The sequence below is a fragment of the Lissotriton helveticus genome, chromosome 9 (genome assembly GCF_964261635.1).
Source record: "Lissotriton helveticus chromosome 9, aLisHel1.1, whole genome shotgun sequence".
Lineage (NCBI taxonomy): Eukaryota > Metazoa > Chordata > Amphibia > Caudata > Salamandridae > Lissotriton > Lissotriton helveticus.
The window spans coordinates 1,236,318,361-1,236,331,941 of record NC_136070.1 but is presented as its reverse complement, the minus strand read 5'-3'; positions in this window follow the sequence as shown (position 1 = coordinate 1,236,331,941).

Genomic DNA, 13,581 nt, shown 5'->3' with positions numbered 1-13,581 from the left:
ATCTTGCAGCGCTTCCCCTGCGTGTGCCCTTTGCCCCCTTATGGTGCACTATGTGTCCATGATGTGTGCATGATTGCTGCATCACCTCCGTGCACAGCTTAAACAACGTCTACACAAACAGCCGTCTTCCACGTTTGGTCAATGTAGGTCGTCATGAGTGGCTGCCAATGTATCTGCGCATGCGCGCTGTTTTGTGTGCGCGAGAGTGTGACTCATACAAGACTTCAAAGGCCCTTTGCATCATGGCGTCCATCAGGAGCGTCCAGTGACGTCCGGGACGCAGCGTCATACCACGGCAGGGAGGTGTTTGGCGTCCGTCTGCTTTGAGGCATAGAAAGGCGGCACAAACCTGCTGATTCTTGACGTCTGTGTATTTTTTCTGAACGTAAAGGGGAGGAAATAAGCTGTGTGATGTAAGGTGGGCATGGTGAAAAGCCCCCAGTGTGCAAACCACTTGTTTCAGAGACATTTCTCTGGATTGGCTGCATCCATTGTGATGTCACGTGCCACATTTCTGAGTCCATCTGATCTGTGACTTGCAGGTTTATGTTCTGAGGGGGGACCAGTGGCATCTTATCTTAGCTGCACAGCAGTCCTGTCTCTGCTTGCATGAAGCTATGAAGTGAGCTGTGCTTTCCTTTGGTCTCGTGCTGATAAACCACATGAAGATGTCTTTTGCTGAAATCTCTTTAGGTACTCTTCTCCAGGGCCTGTGTGCTCATCTCTTCTCCTGATGTTTTGTATCAGATTGTGTGCCAGATTGCATTTCCAGAGGCGCAGCACTTCTCAAAGGTGGGATTGCAATAGTCCAAAAACAGCAATGCTCCTCTCTGTGTTGTGTGCTCGAAGGGTTGACTAGACAGTTGCAGTTTATTTTTTCCAAAACTGCCTTAGCACTGTTTTTAACCCTGACACCAAGGGATATCTAAAAAAAAAATTCTCTTGGTAGCCAGTTTTAATTCACTTTTTTCACTCTTTTCTTAGCACTGTGCCCATCACCTAACAGTACATCTCAGCTCATCACCTTTTGGATTTTAGTATATCCTAGGAGATCCTTAACTCCTTGAGTGCTCATGACGAGGTCAGCTCGTCATGAGCCACGGCGCTCCGGTGCTCATGACGAGCTGAGCTCGTCATGACCGCGCCCGTTACATGGAACGCTCGCATGCTGGGCTGATTCCCCTGCTGTGCTGAGCGTTCCATTGGAACGGGTGCGGTCATGACGAGCTCAGCTCATGACGAGCTAACCTCGTCATGAGCATGGGGGCGCTGTACGTGCCCCCCCCCCGCCCCCCAGCACAGCGGGGGAAACAGCCCCGCACGGAAGGGGTTAAAACATCCCTGTGCTCCTCCCTCACAGTGAGGGGGTTGTAGCCCTCGGCTGTAGTAGGGGTTACAGCCGGGAGGAGATCCCAGATGATGAAGCATGTCACCTTGGTGAGTGATGGGGCTCCGTCCCCTTATTAGGGTTTCACAGATGAGGGTCACTCAGGCATGATTAGATAATGTTGATTGGTGGAGGATGCAGTTAGGCACCAAGTATCATCCCTAGACCTCAAGACAGTTGGTTCCATATCTATATAAGCCAGACAGCGCCACCTTGTGGCAGACTGTTAAAAGCGCTGGTGTTGACAATTACGTGCTGGTGCCAGCACCGGAAACCACTGGTTCCAATTAAGCACTGCTTGAGACACAGAAATAAATTTTTCTGAAATGGGAGAAGTCCCTCAATGGCACTGGAAGACATTTCTGTGCAGCCAGGACAAGCTGTAGGAGAGGGAAAGCTTTTTGCATCAGTAACATCTAGCACCTCCGTTGGTGGTCTCAGAGGTGCAGAAAAGGCAATGCTCGGGCAAAGCTGGTTGTGATGTTGGGCTGTCAAAAGAAGGTCAATGCAAATGTGTAACACACAGTTTTCTTCTGGCGCCTTCCCTTGATGTGTCAGAATCCTAGAACACAGAGACATTCCAACCAATTGATGCACCAGTCTTCAAGTGTAAACCATATGTCCCAAACCAGGATTGTTGTAAATCAAAGGCACGAAATATGTGATGCTTATAATGTGTTTTTGCTCCCTCCCCAAAAAATAGAAATACAAGGAGGGATGCTGTCTGCACTTTTTCCTACTCTCCCATCCCACCTTCCTTGCTCTCTCAAACAAGTGCTGGAAAGACCAATAGGTATGGCTAGTATTTTCATTTAACCCTTTCCCTGCTCATGACGAGCTCAGCTCGTCATGAGGCACGGTGCTCTGGTGCTTATGACGAGCTGAGCTCGTCATGAGCCGTGGAACGCTCACACGTGGGGATAATTCCCTTGCTGTGCGAATGTTCCACGGGAACGGGTGTGGTCATGACGAGCTCAGCTCGTCTTGAGCACACGAGCACTGTGCCTCATGCGCTGTGCGCCCCCCGCCCCCCAGCACAGTGGGGGAATTACCCCCGCTGCGAAGGGGTTAAAAGCATACCATTGGCTCTACTAATCTTTGTCATTAGCAGTATGGAGCCAATGGGCGCTCTGAAGAGCAACAGCAGTCAGGTAGAAGGAACACAGTAGAGCTGCCGGACATGATAGAAAACTAATTGAAGAGATACATCAAAATAGGAGAAGGGGAAACGGGTTCATAGGATAGAGCACTGAAAAGAGACAGTGAATTTTAACAAATAGGCACATACAACTGTAAGGAATATGCTTTTGGGTGACATTCATAAAGTAGGCTTGGGAAAGGACTTACTTAAATAGATGCATTTTGACGTGTCCTATAAAGGCAAAAAAGGTGTAGCCTTCCTATGTTTATATGTGGGGCAGTCCGTTCCGTTCTTAATGGACCTGTGAAGGACAGTTTCCTGACTAGAGTGGTCTTGGATTCCGGGGGTCTCGGGAAGCGGAGAATCCTTATTTATTAAGTTCATGGATCCACATGAGATGGTCAGAGGTTCATCAGAATGAGTTGGGAGGTCGCCATGTGGTGAGGGCAGAGTCTATAGTACACCCTGGACCGAAGAGGGAACCAGCGAAGGTCAGGAAGGATAGACGTGACCTGGTTGGATTTCTTTGCTTTGCACACCAACAATACAACTGTGATTGGAGTCAGGGGTGATTGGGGATCCAGCAAGTGAGATGTTCCAGAAGAATAACCCCGAGATGACAATAGCGTGGACTGCGGACTTCAGATGATGGAGGTGGGAACGGTGCAACTATGAAGACGGGAGAAAAAAACCTTAAAGCAGTAACAAAAAAATTGATGATAGAACACCATAAAAAGATGGCCTAAAGTGTTACATTTTTGCCAACTGATTTTCTACTTTTTATGTAATTTTATTGTTATTTTTTCATCATAACATCATGGTCAAAATATGGTAACTGACTAAATCCATTGGTAGCGTCCAAAGAATTTAAGAGCAGTTAGAAATCTAAAATTAGATTAAAAAAATTGCAAGGCTGTTATATCTTCATTACAGAGTCTCAGTATTTAATATAATGCACAATCTATGATGGACAGTCAGCTACCAAAGTGTTCAATGGCATTTAGAATTATGTACATTAAGGACTTTGATGGTGCAGATGACGTCACACTTTATCACATGGTTGGATCCCTGAATGGAATTCAAGGCTCTCTTTAAGATCGCAAATGGTATTTTTACGAACAATATTGGAAAACATTACTGCATGAAAGGGAGATAGCAGGACAGCACCATAACTACTAAAATAAGGTGTTCCTTTTCTCTTCTCTAGCGTACAATGAGGCTGCCTCGCAGATGTACATACCTATGTACCCAGGGCACGAGTCCTAAAAAAAGAAGTGGGGGATGCTTCACCGGAAGTGACGTCACAACAGGAACGTCGGGCTCATTGCCTCCCCTCGCTCACCCCTTAGATGGGATTGCATCTGAGAAGTCAACGCGTGAGCAGCGTGCTGTGAGCTCTGATCTCGTCCCAGAGAGGCCAAAGAGTGAAGTCCAGCTGTTTGGCAGGGGGGTCGCCGTCCACCCGCATGGTACCCCGACTCGAGCCCTGTTTGTACCATGTCTAACATAGGTTGTGTACTGGAAAGCTAGCCTTCCAGTACAAAATATCGTCTTTAGACAAACCTTAGATTTCCCCTCTTTGGATGTTTGTTGTACAGTTCTACACTCATGCACAGTCAGAAAAGTTTGGAGAAATAAAAACATTTCTCCTTTTTAACACCAGCCTTAAAAAAGGTTTTTTTTGGTGCTGTGCCCTGTCTACAAATGTTAGTAGATAGGGCCTTGCAAAAGAAATGGGGTGGTTGCATGAAAATGCCCATGCACCACCTTCATATGCCCCTTAACACACAACAGCACTAACGCTACTTTGTGCAACTAAAAGGTTGATTTCCAGCACAAATAAGGTTTTACATTGAAAAGCAAATCCCAAATAAACATCTTCCACCAGTTTACATCACTTTTGTGATACAAACTTGCAAAAAAAATTGTAGTAAATCTGCCCCGTTGTGGGCTTTCGATTCAATTCTTTAAATTGCCCTGCTAGTGGCATTCTTCTTGAATTCTAATGTGTAAAACGTACTCAATTCTGTCACAAATTATTTTATCCGATTCAACACATAATTTAAACTTTTAGAGTCATTGATTATCTGTAATGATATCAATTATATTTAAATCGAGTTTTTTTTTTAGAAATTTAGTACTACACAAAACTAAATATTGTTTTACTATGTCTTCAAGAATTTTTGCTCTATACATAAAAATATGTAATGCTTCTGACAATTTTCGATATGTGCGTTATTATGCTGCTTGTCTATTTTTTTCTAAATTATTACAACAATAAAATAAAAAAATAAAAAGTAGCAATAGCAGTGGAGGATCAAATGAAAAATAGGAGTGAAAACCATTTCCCTCCCACCAGAAAGAGCAAGAAGCATATTTTAAAAAATGTAATGGTGTATGTATTAAAGCCGTTTAGATTGCCACCCGGCCCAAGGGATCCCTACCTTACAATGCATTAAAAGGAGATGCTCTTAAGGAACACATAATTTCACAAAGATGACCTTTTTTGCTGTGCTTCCGATTGAATTTTACACCTGGCACAGGCAAGGTGGCCACAGATCCAACCCAAACATTAATTTATTATCAGGGCAGGACACCCACCGGAGGATATAGCCCTGACTTTGGTCCTGAGTCAAAGGCAAGGGTGCATAATGACGGGGCAGGGCAATTAACATTTATAACTGTCCATTGGTGTATGGACAATAGGCCCACCCCTTCCTCAGAACTTCCCCCTTAGGTGCAAACAAACATGGCAGCTGTACCTGTCAGCTTCATGGCTCTGCTTCAGACTTTCCAGATGCGTCAAACATCTGTAGCCAATGGTGAGGGGGGGGGGGGGTGTGCCATGTGCAAAACCACAGAGGACAACACAGCCAGGATACACATCAAGATTGTCATGTCTGACCACAAAATCAGCAGACAACTGTACTCAATCAACTTAGTTGTTGCATGAGAAAACTGTAAATTCTGGTCGGTGGTTGATGTTTGTGGTGGTTTTTGTTTCTGTGTACACTTTTGTGTATGTCCATGAGGTGCTTGGGCATGGAAGTCAGGGCCAGGGTGCAGTAATGCTGCCAACTGCAGTCTGCTGCTACACACCCAGCATGGAGAACTACAGTTAGACGTAAAGCTGCTTGTGGGTTACGCAGGAGAGAGCCTCCTCGGCCATAGAAGAAGCAGTATGTTTTATTGCATGTCTTCTGTGGTCTATCCGTGTTCTTCAGTGTTAAAGTTAAAGTTTGTAGATTTCAATAGCTCGGCTTATCACCCAAGAGTGCATCCAGGCGCTGTCCATGGCACCTGGGAGATTAGGTGATTTTCCCAGAATCACAGGATGTTGCGCTGAAGCTCGAACCGGGATCCCCAGCAGCCAAGTCGGCAGCTGGGGATCCGGCAGCTGAGCTCGTCATGACCCGCGTGGCGCTCACACGTAGGGATAATTCCCCTGCTGTGCTGAACGTTCCACGGAAACGGGCGTGGTCATGACAAGCTCAGCTCGTCATGAGCACAGCGCCACCGTGCAGCGTGACCAGCCGAGCTCGTCACAAGCACCGTGGGGCTGCGCGTGCCCTCCCTCCCTCCCCCCAGCGCCGCGGGGGAATTAGCCCCGCGGTGAAGGGGTTAAAAGGGCTCTCACTCACCGAACATTTTTTTGGGTGACATGCTTCATCATAGAGCCCCCCATGAAACCCGGGTATCGGGTGTGCTGCGACACTTGGTGAGTGAGAGCCCTTTTAAACAAAAGATGTGCCTATGGCTTATCAAGTCGACAGCCCATTTCTGTATGCCGGGACTTACTCTCTTTTGAATTTCAGACTAATGCAGTCAATACCCCATCTGAGACTCCAGGACCCACCCTGATAATGCACATGAGACTGCACCTGAGACTCCAAGACCCACCCTGATAATGCACATGAGACTGCACCTGAGACTCCAAGACCCACCCTGATAATGCACATGAGACTGCACCTGAGACTCCGAGACCCTCCCTGATAATGCACATGAGACTCCACCTGAGACTACAAGACCAACCCTGACAATGCATAAAAGACTCCATCTGAGACTCCAAGACCCACCCTGATAATGCAAATGAGACTGCACCTGAAACTCCGACACCCACCCTGATAATGCACATGAGACTGCACCTGAGACTCCAAGACCCACCCTGATAATGCACATGAGACTGCACCTGAGACTCCAAGACCCACCCTGATAATGCACATGAGACTGCACCTGAGACTCCAAGACCCACCCTGATAATGCACTTGAGACTCCACCTCAGACTACAAGACCCACCCTGATAATGCACATGAGACTGCACCTGAGACTCCAAGACCCACCCTGATAATGCACATGAGACTGCACCTGAGACTACAAGACCAACCCTGACAATGCATAAAAGACTGCACCTGAGACTCCAAGACCCACCCGGATAATGCACTTGAGACTCCACCTGAGACTCCAAGACCCACCCTGATAATGCACTTGAGACTCCACCTGAGACTCCAAGACCCACCCTGATAATGCACTTGAGACTCCACCTGAGACTACAAGACCCACCCTGATAATGCACTTGAGACTCCACCTGAGACTCCAAGACCCACCCTGATAATGCACTTGAGACTCCACCTGAGACTACAAGACCCACCCTGATAATGCACATGAGACTCCACCTGAGACTCCAAGACCCACCCTGATAATGCACATGAGACTGCACCTGAGACTCCAAGACCCACCCGGATAACGCACTTGAGACTCCACCTGAGACTCCAAGACCCACCCTGATAATGCACTTGAGACTCCACCTGAGACTACAAGACCCACCCTGATAATGCACATGAGACTCCACCTGAGACTCCAAGACCCACCCTGATAATGCACATGAGACTGCACCTGAGACTACAAGACCAACCCTGACAATGCATAAAAGACTGCACCTGAGACTCCAAGACCCACCCGGATAATGCACTTGAGACTCCACCTGAGACTCCAAGACCCACCATGATAATGCACTTGAGACTCCACCTGAGACTCCAAGACCCACCCTGATAATGCACATGAGACTGCACCTGAGACTACAAGACCAACCCTGACAATGCATAAAAGACTCCATCTGAGACTGCAAGACCCACCCGGATAATGCACTTGAGACTCCACCTGAGACTACAAGACCCACCCTGATAATGCACTTGAGACTCCACCTGAGACTACAAGACCCACCCTGATAATGCACTTGAGACTCCACCTGAGACTACAAGACCCACCCTGATAATGCACGCGAAACTCCACCTGAAACTACACGACACATCATGAAAATGCACACGAAACGCCACCAGAGACTAAAATGACCCACCTTGATAATGCAGTAAATGCTCCAGCTGAGACTGCAGACACATCCGAATAATGCACCTGAGACTCCATCTGAGACTAGAGGACCTGATAATGAAGACTAGACTACAGGTGAGACTGCAAGACCCACCTTGATAATGCACTTGATACTGCATCTGAGACTGCAAGACCCTCCCGGATAATGCACTTGATACACCATCTGAAAGGACAAGAACTACCCTGATAATGCACACGAGACTTCAGCTGAGACTGCAATACCCACCCTGATAATGCACACAAGACTCCACATGACACTATAAGACGCACCCAAATAATGCACACGATACTGCACCTGAGACTACAAGACCCATCCTGAAAATTCACACAAGACTCCACCTGAGGCTCGAAGATGCACCCTAGTAATGCACATGATACTGCACTTGAGACTACAAGACCCACCTTGATTATGCACACAAAACTCCACCGATTACTACAAGACACACCGAATAACACACACCATACTGCACATCCAAATAATGCACACAATACTGCACCTGAGACTACAAGACCCACCCTAATAATGCGCACGAAACTGCACCTGAGACTACAAGACCCACCCTGATAATTCACACAAGACTCCACCTGAGGCTCCAAGACGCACCCTAATAATACACACGATACTGCACCTAAGACTACAAGACCCACCCTGATTATGCACACAAAACTCCACCAGTTACTACAAGACGCACCGAATAACGCACACGATACTGCACATCCAAATTATGCACACAATACTGCACCTGAGACTACAATACCCACCCTAATAATGCGCACGAAACTGCACCTGAGACTACAAGACCCACCCTGATCATTCACACAAGACTCCACCTGAGACTACAAGACGCACCCAAATAATGCACACGATACTGCACACCCAAATAATGCACACAATATTGCACACCCAAATAATGCACACAATACTGCACCTGAGACTACAAGACCCACCCTGATAATTCACACAAGACTCCACCTGAGGCTCCGAGACGCACCCTAGTAATGCACACGATACTGCACCTAAGACTACAAGACCCACCCTGATTATGCACACAAAACTCCACCAGTTACTACAAGACGCACCGAATAACGCACACGATACTGCACATCCAAATTATGCACACAATACTGCACCTGAGACTACAATACCCACCCTAATAATGCGCACGAAACTGCACCTGAGACTACAAGACCCACCCTGATCATTCACACAAGACTCCACCTGAGACTACAAGACGCACCCAAATAATGCACACGATACTGCACACCCAAATAATGCACACAATACTGCACACCCAAATAATGCACACAATACTGCACCTGAGACTACAAGACCCACCCTGATAATTCACACAAGACTCCACCTGAGGCTCCGAGACGCACCCTAGTAATGCACACGATACTGCACCTAAGACTACAAGACCCACCCGAATAATGCACACGAGACTTCAGCTGAGACTGCAAGACCCACCCTGATAATGCACACAAGACTCCACATGAGACTATAAGACGCACCTGAATAATGCACACAATACTGCACCTAAGACTGCAAGACCCACCCTGATAATGCACTTGATACTGCATCTGAGACTGCAAGACCCTCCTGGATAATGCACTTGATACACCATCTGAAAGGACAAGAACTACCCTGATAATGCACACGAGACTTCAGCTGAGACTGCAAGACCCACCTTGATAATGCACACGAGACTCCACATGAGACTATAAGACGCACCTGAATAATGCACACGATACTGCACCTGAGACTACAAGACCAACCCTGATAATTTACACAAAACTCCACCTGAGGCTCCAAGACGCACCCTAATAATGCACACAATACTGCACCTGAGACTACAAGACCCACCCGAATAATGCACACGATAATGCACCTGAGACTACAAGACCCACCCTGATTATGCACACGATACTGCACCTGAGACTACAAGACCCACCCTGATAATTCACACAAGACTCCACCTAAGATTACAAGACGCACCCGAATAGTGCACACAATACTGCACCTGAGACTACAAGACCCACCCTGATAATTCACACAAGACTCCACCTGAGGCTCCAAGACGCACCCTAATAATACACACGATACTGCACCTAAGACTACAAGACCCACCCTGATTATGCACACAAAACTCCACCAGTTACTACAAGACGCACCGAATAACGCACATGATACTGCACATACAAATTATGCACACAATACTGCACCTGAGACTACAATACCCACCCTAATAATGCGCACAAAACTGCACCTGAGACTACAAGACCCACCCTGATCATTCACACAAGACTCCACCTGAGACTACAAGACGCACCCAAATAATGCACACGATACTGCACACCCAAATAATGCACACAATACTGCACACCCAAATAATGCACACAATACTGCACCTGAGACTACAAGACCCACCCTGATAATTCATACAAGACTCCACTTGAGGCTCCAAGACGCACCCTAGTAATGCACACGATACTGCACCTAAGACTACAAGACCCACCCGAACAATGCACACGATACTGCACCTGAGACTACAAGACCCACCCTGATTATGCACACAAAACTCCACCAGTTACTACAAGACGCACCGAATAATGCACACGATACTGCACATCCAAATTATGCACACAATACTGCACCTGAGACTACAATACCCACCCTAATAATGCGCACGAAACTGCACCTGAGACTACAAGACCCACCCTGATAATGCACATGAAACTCCACCTGAGACTCCAAGATCAAACCTGATAATGCACACAAAACTCCACCTGAGGCTCCAAGACGCACCCTAATAATACACATGATACTGCACCTGAGACTACAAGACCCACCCGAATAATGCACACAATACTGCACCTGAGACTACAAGACCCACCCGAATGATGCACACGATACTGCACCTGAGACTACAAGACCCACCCTGATTATGTAAATGTATGTAAATGTATTGCGACTTATATAGCGCACGTATCACCCGAAGGCATCAAGGCGCTTGCTTTGGGAACCCGTCCTGGCTTTTCCCTGTGAGATAACCCCTACTGGGTATCCCCAGGGTGAAAGCCAGGCAGCCCGCAGCGGGTGGGCCGCCGTATGGGAGATTAAGCAACTATTGCCCATGATTAGAATAGGCACCGAGGCGAGAATTATCGAGTCCATGGACATTTTGGGCTCAGGACCCTGCCGCGTCGGGAATTGAACCCTGGTCCCGGGCCAGACCTCTGCATCAGGGTCTGCCTCTCTAATCAGTGAGCCACACTCCTCCACACGATACTGCACCTAAGACTACAAGACGCACCCGAATAATGCATACGAGACTTCATCTGAGACTACAAGACCCACCTGAATAATGCACACGATACTGCACCTGAGACTACAAGACCCACCCGAATGATGCACACGATACTGCACCTGAGACTACAAGACCCACCCGAATGATGCACACGATACTGCACCTGAGACTACAAGACCCACCCTGATTATGCACTGCACCTGAGACTACAAGACCCACCCGAATAATGCACACGATATTGTCCCTGAGACTACAAGACCCACCCGAATAATGCACATCATACTGCACCCGAGACTCCAAGACCCACCCTGATAATTCATACAAGTCTCCACCTGAGACTACAAGACGCACCCGAATAATGCACACGAGACTCCACCTGAGACTGCAAGAGCCACCCTGATAGGGGAACATCCTTTACCACGAAACGTTTACAACGTGGTACCATTACAACGTAACTTTTACAACGCAATTCGTTACAACGAATTGCGCTGGGGGGCGCTCTAGGATAGGGAATGGTTTAATTTACTATCCAACACCTTCCCTACTATCCACGGGGACTGGAGTTGGAATAGTAAATTAAACTATTCACTATCCAGCGCCCCACCAACGCAAGTCGTTGTAACGACTTGCGTTGTAAAACCTGCGTTGTAACAATACGCGTGGTAATACCACGCGTTGTACCGTCATACATCCACCCTGATAATGCACACAACACCGTCTAAGGGTACAGCGCGCACCAGACTCCATCTGAAACTACAACACCCACTTACCTGATGTAGTTATTGAGAAGCGCACTCTGTTAATTGTTCGTGTCTCCTTTGGCGCTCTACACCATCAGATGGTAATTGCCTTAACTAGTAACAGATAAATTAGCAAAGACACCACCCCCAGCACCCCTGACTGAGCTTTAATTCCCTCCTTTGGGGGGGTGCATCCATGGGTCTCAGTTACGATTCAACACATTTACAGCTCACTCGTACAGAGAGGAAGGAAGACAAGAAAATGATACGTTGTTGAACTTTCTAAATACACAGAAGAGCTGAAGATTGTCCTTAAATGTCACCTCACCCTCGGCTGACACGAGCACCCCCTCCGGGAGGGAACCTTTGCATAGCTCGCAGTCTGAGCACAGGAGGCGAGCCCTCGAACTCGGGCACGTGGCGTCCTCGTGAAGGCACTCCAGAGCCAGGACAGCCAGGCCTCTCACCACTTGAGAGTGCACAGAAACCACAGCCTCAAGGAGCTACAAATGGTCACAGTGCATGGAACAGCAGATAGCTCTGGAGGACCGGCCGAAGGCGGGAGCAACATTGGCAAACACTGCGCATGCGCACAGTCAAAACAAAACAAGCATTTGCAATGCAATAGGTCTCACATTTACGCGAGTTTAAGCTATCGGCATTGTAAATGACAATGCCTATTATTTTTGTTTTTTAAAACATAAATAAAAGGCATTGTCATTTACAATGACAACAGCTTAAACTGGCGTAAATATGAGACGTATTGCATTGCAAATGGTTAAGTTTAAAACTAAGGGGCACATTAGGATGGCGGGCGGACATCCCATCGTAAAAAGGGACTGCCCGCCATAAGGGCGGGGGTCCGTGGGTGCCATTAGGATGTGCCCGCCACAGTGGCGGGCGCATCCTGCATTCCTAACATTGTGGGGGGCGGTGCACTCAGCACCGCCCGCCACAATGCCAGGAAGGCATGTTGTGCACTTCCATGCACAACATGGCAGGCACCGCGCGGTGCCTGCCATGTTGTGCATGGAACTGCAGGGGGTACCATAGGTACCCCCCATGTGCACCCGCCAGAGTCCCTGGGGGCCCGCAATGGGCCCCCACAAGCAATTCCCGCCGCCACAGAAAGGCATGCTTCCGCCCTCATAGTTATATGGCTGGCGGTGTCTAACAGACACCGCCACCATATGAACTGCTTTTCCACTCGGTAGCCAATCAGGCCTATTGCCTACCGGCGGAAACACAGCGGATGGTCTTCCCGTCCGCCGGGGTCCCCCCCGCCATGGTAATGTGGCGGGGGGGAAATTGGTAGCGGGCGGAGGTTTTTGGCGGGTGGAGCACCTGTTATCCTAATGTGCCCCTAAGCGCAGCCCCGCTTCAAGGACACCGCACTTGTTTTTGTGTTTTTTTACTTTAACACTGAGCACCGTTTCCTTGAAGCGGGCGCCGTGCTCAGTGTTAAAGTAAAAAATATATAAAGAAACAGAGCGTGGTGTCCTTGAAGCGGCGCAGCGCTCAGTTTTAAACTAAAAAAAACCAAACAGAGCGCAGTGTCCCTGAAGCGGGTACCGCGCTCATTATGAAAGTAAAAAAAAATTAACAGAGCGCGGTGTCCTA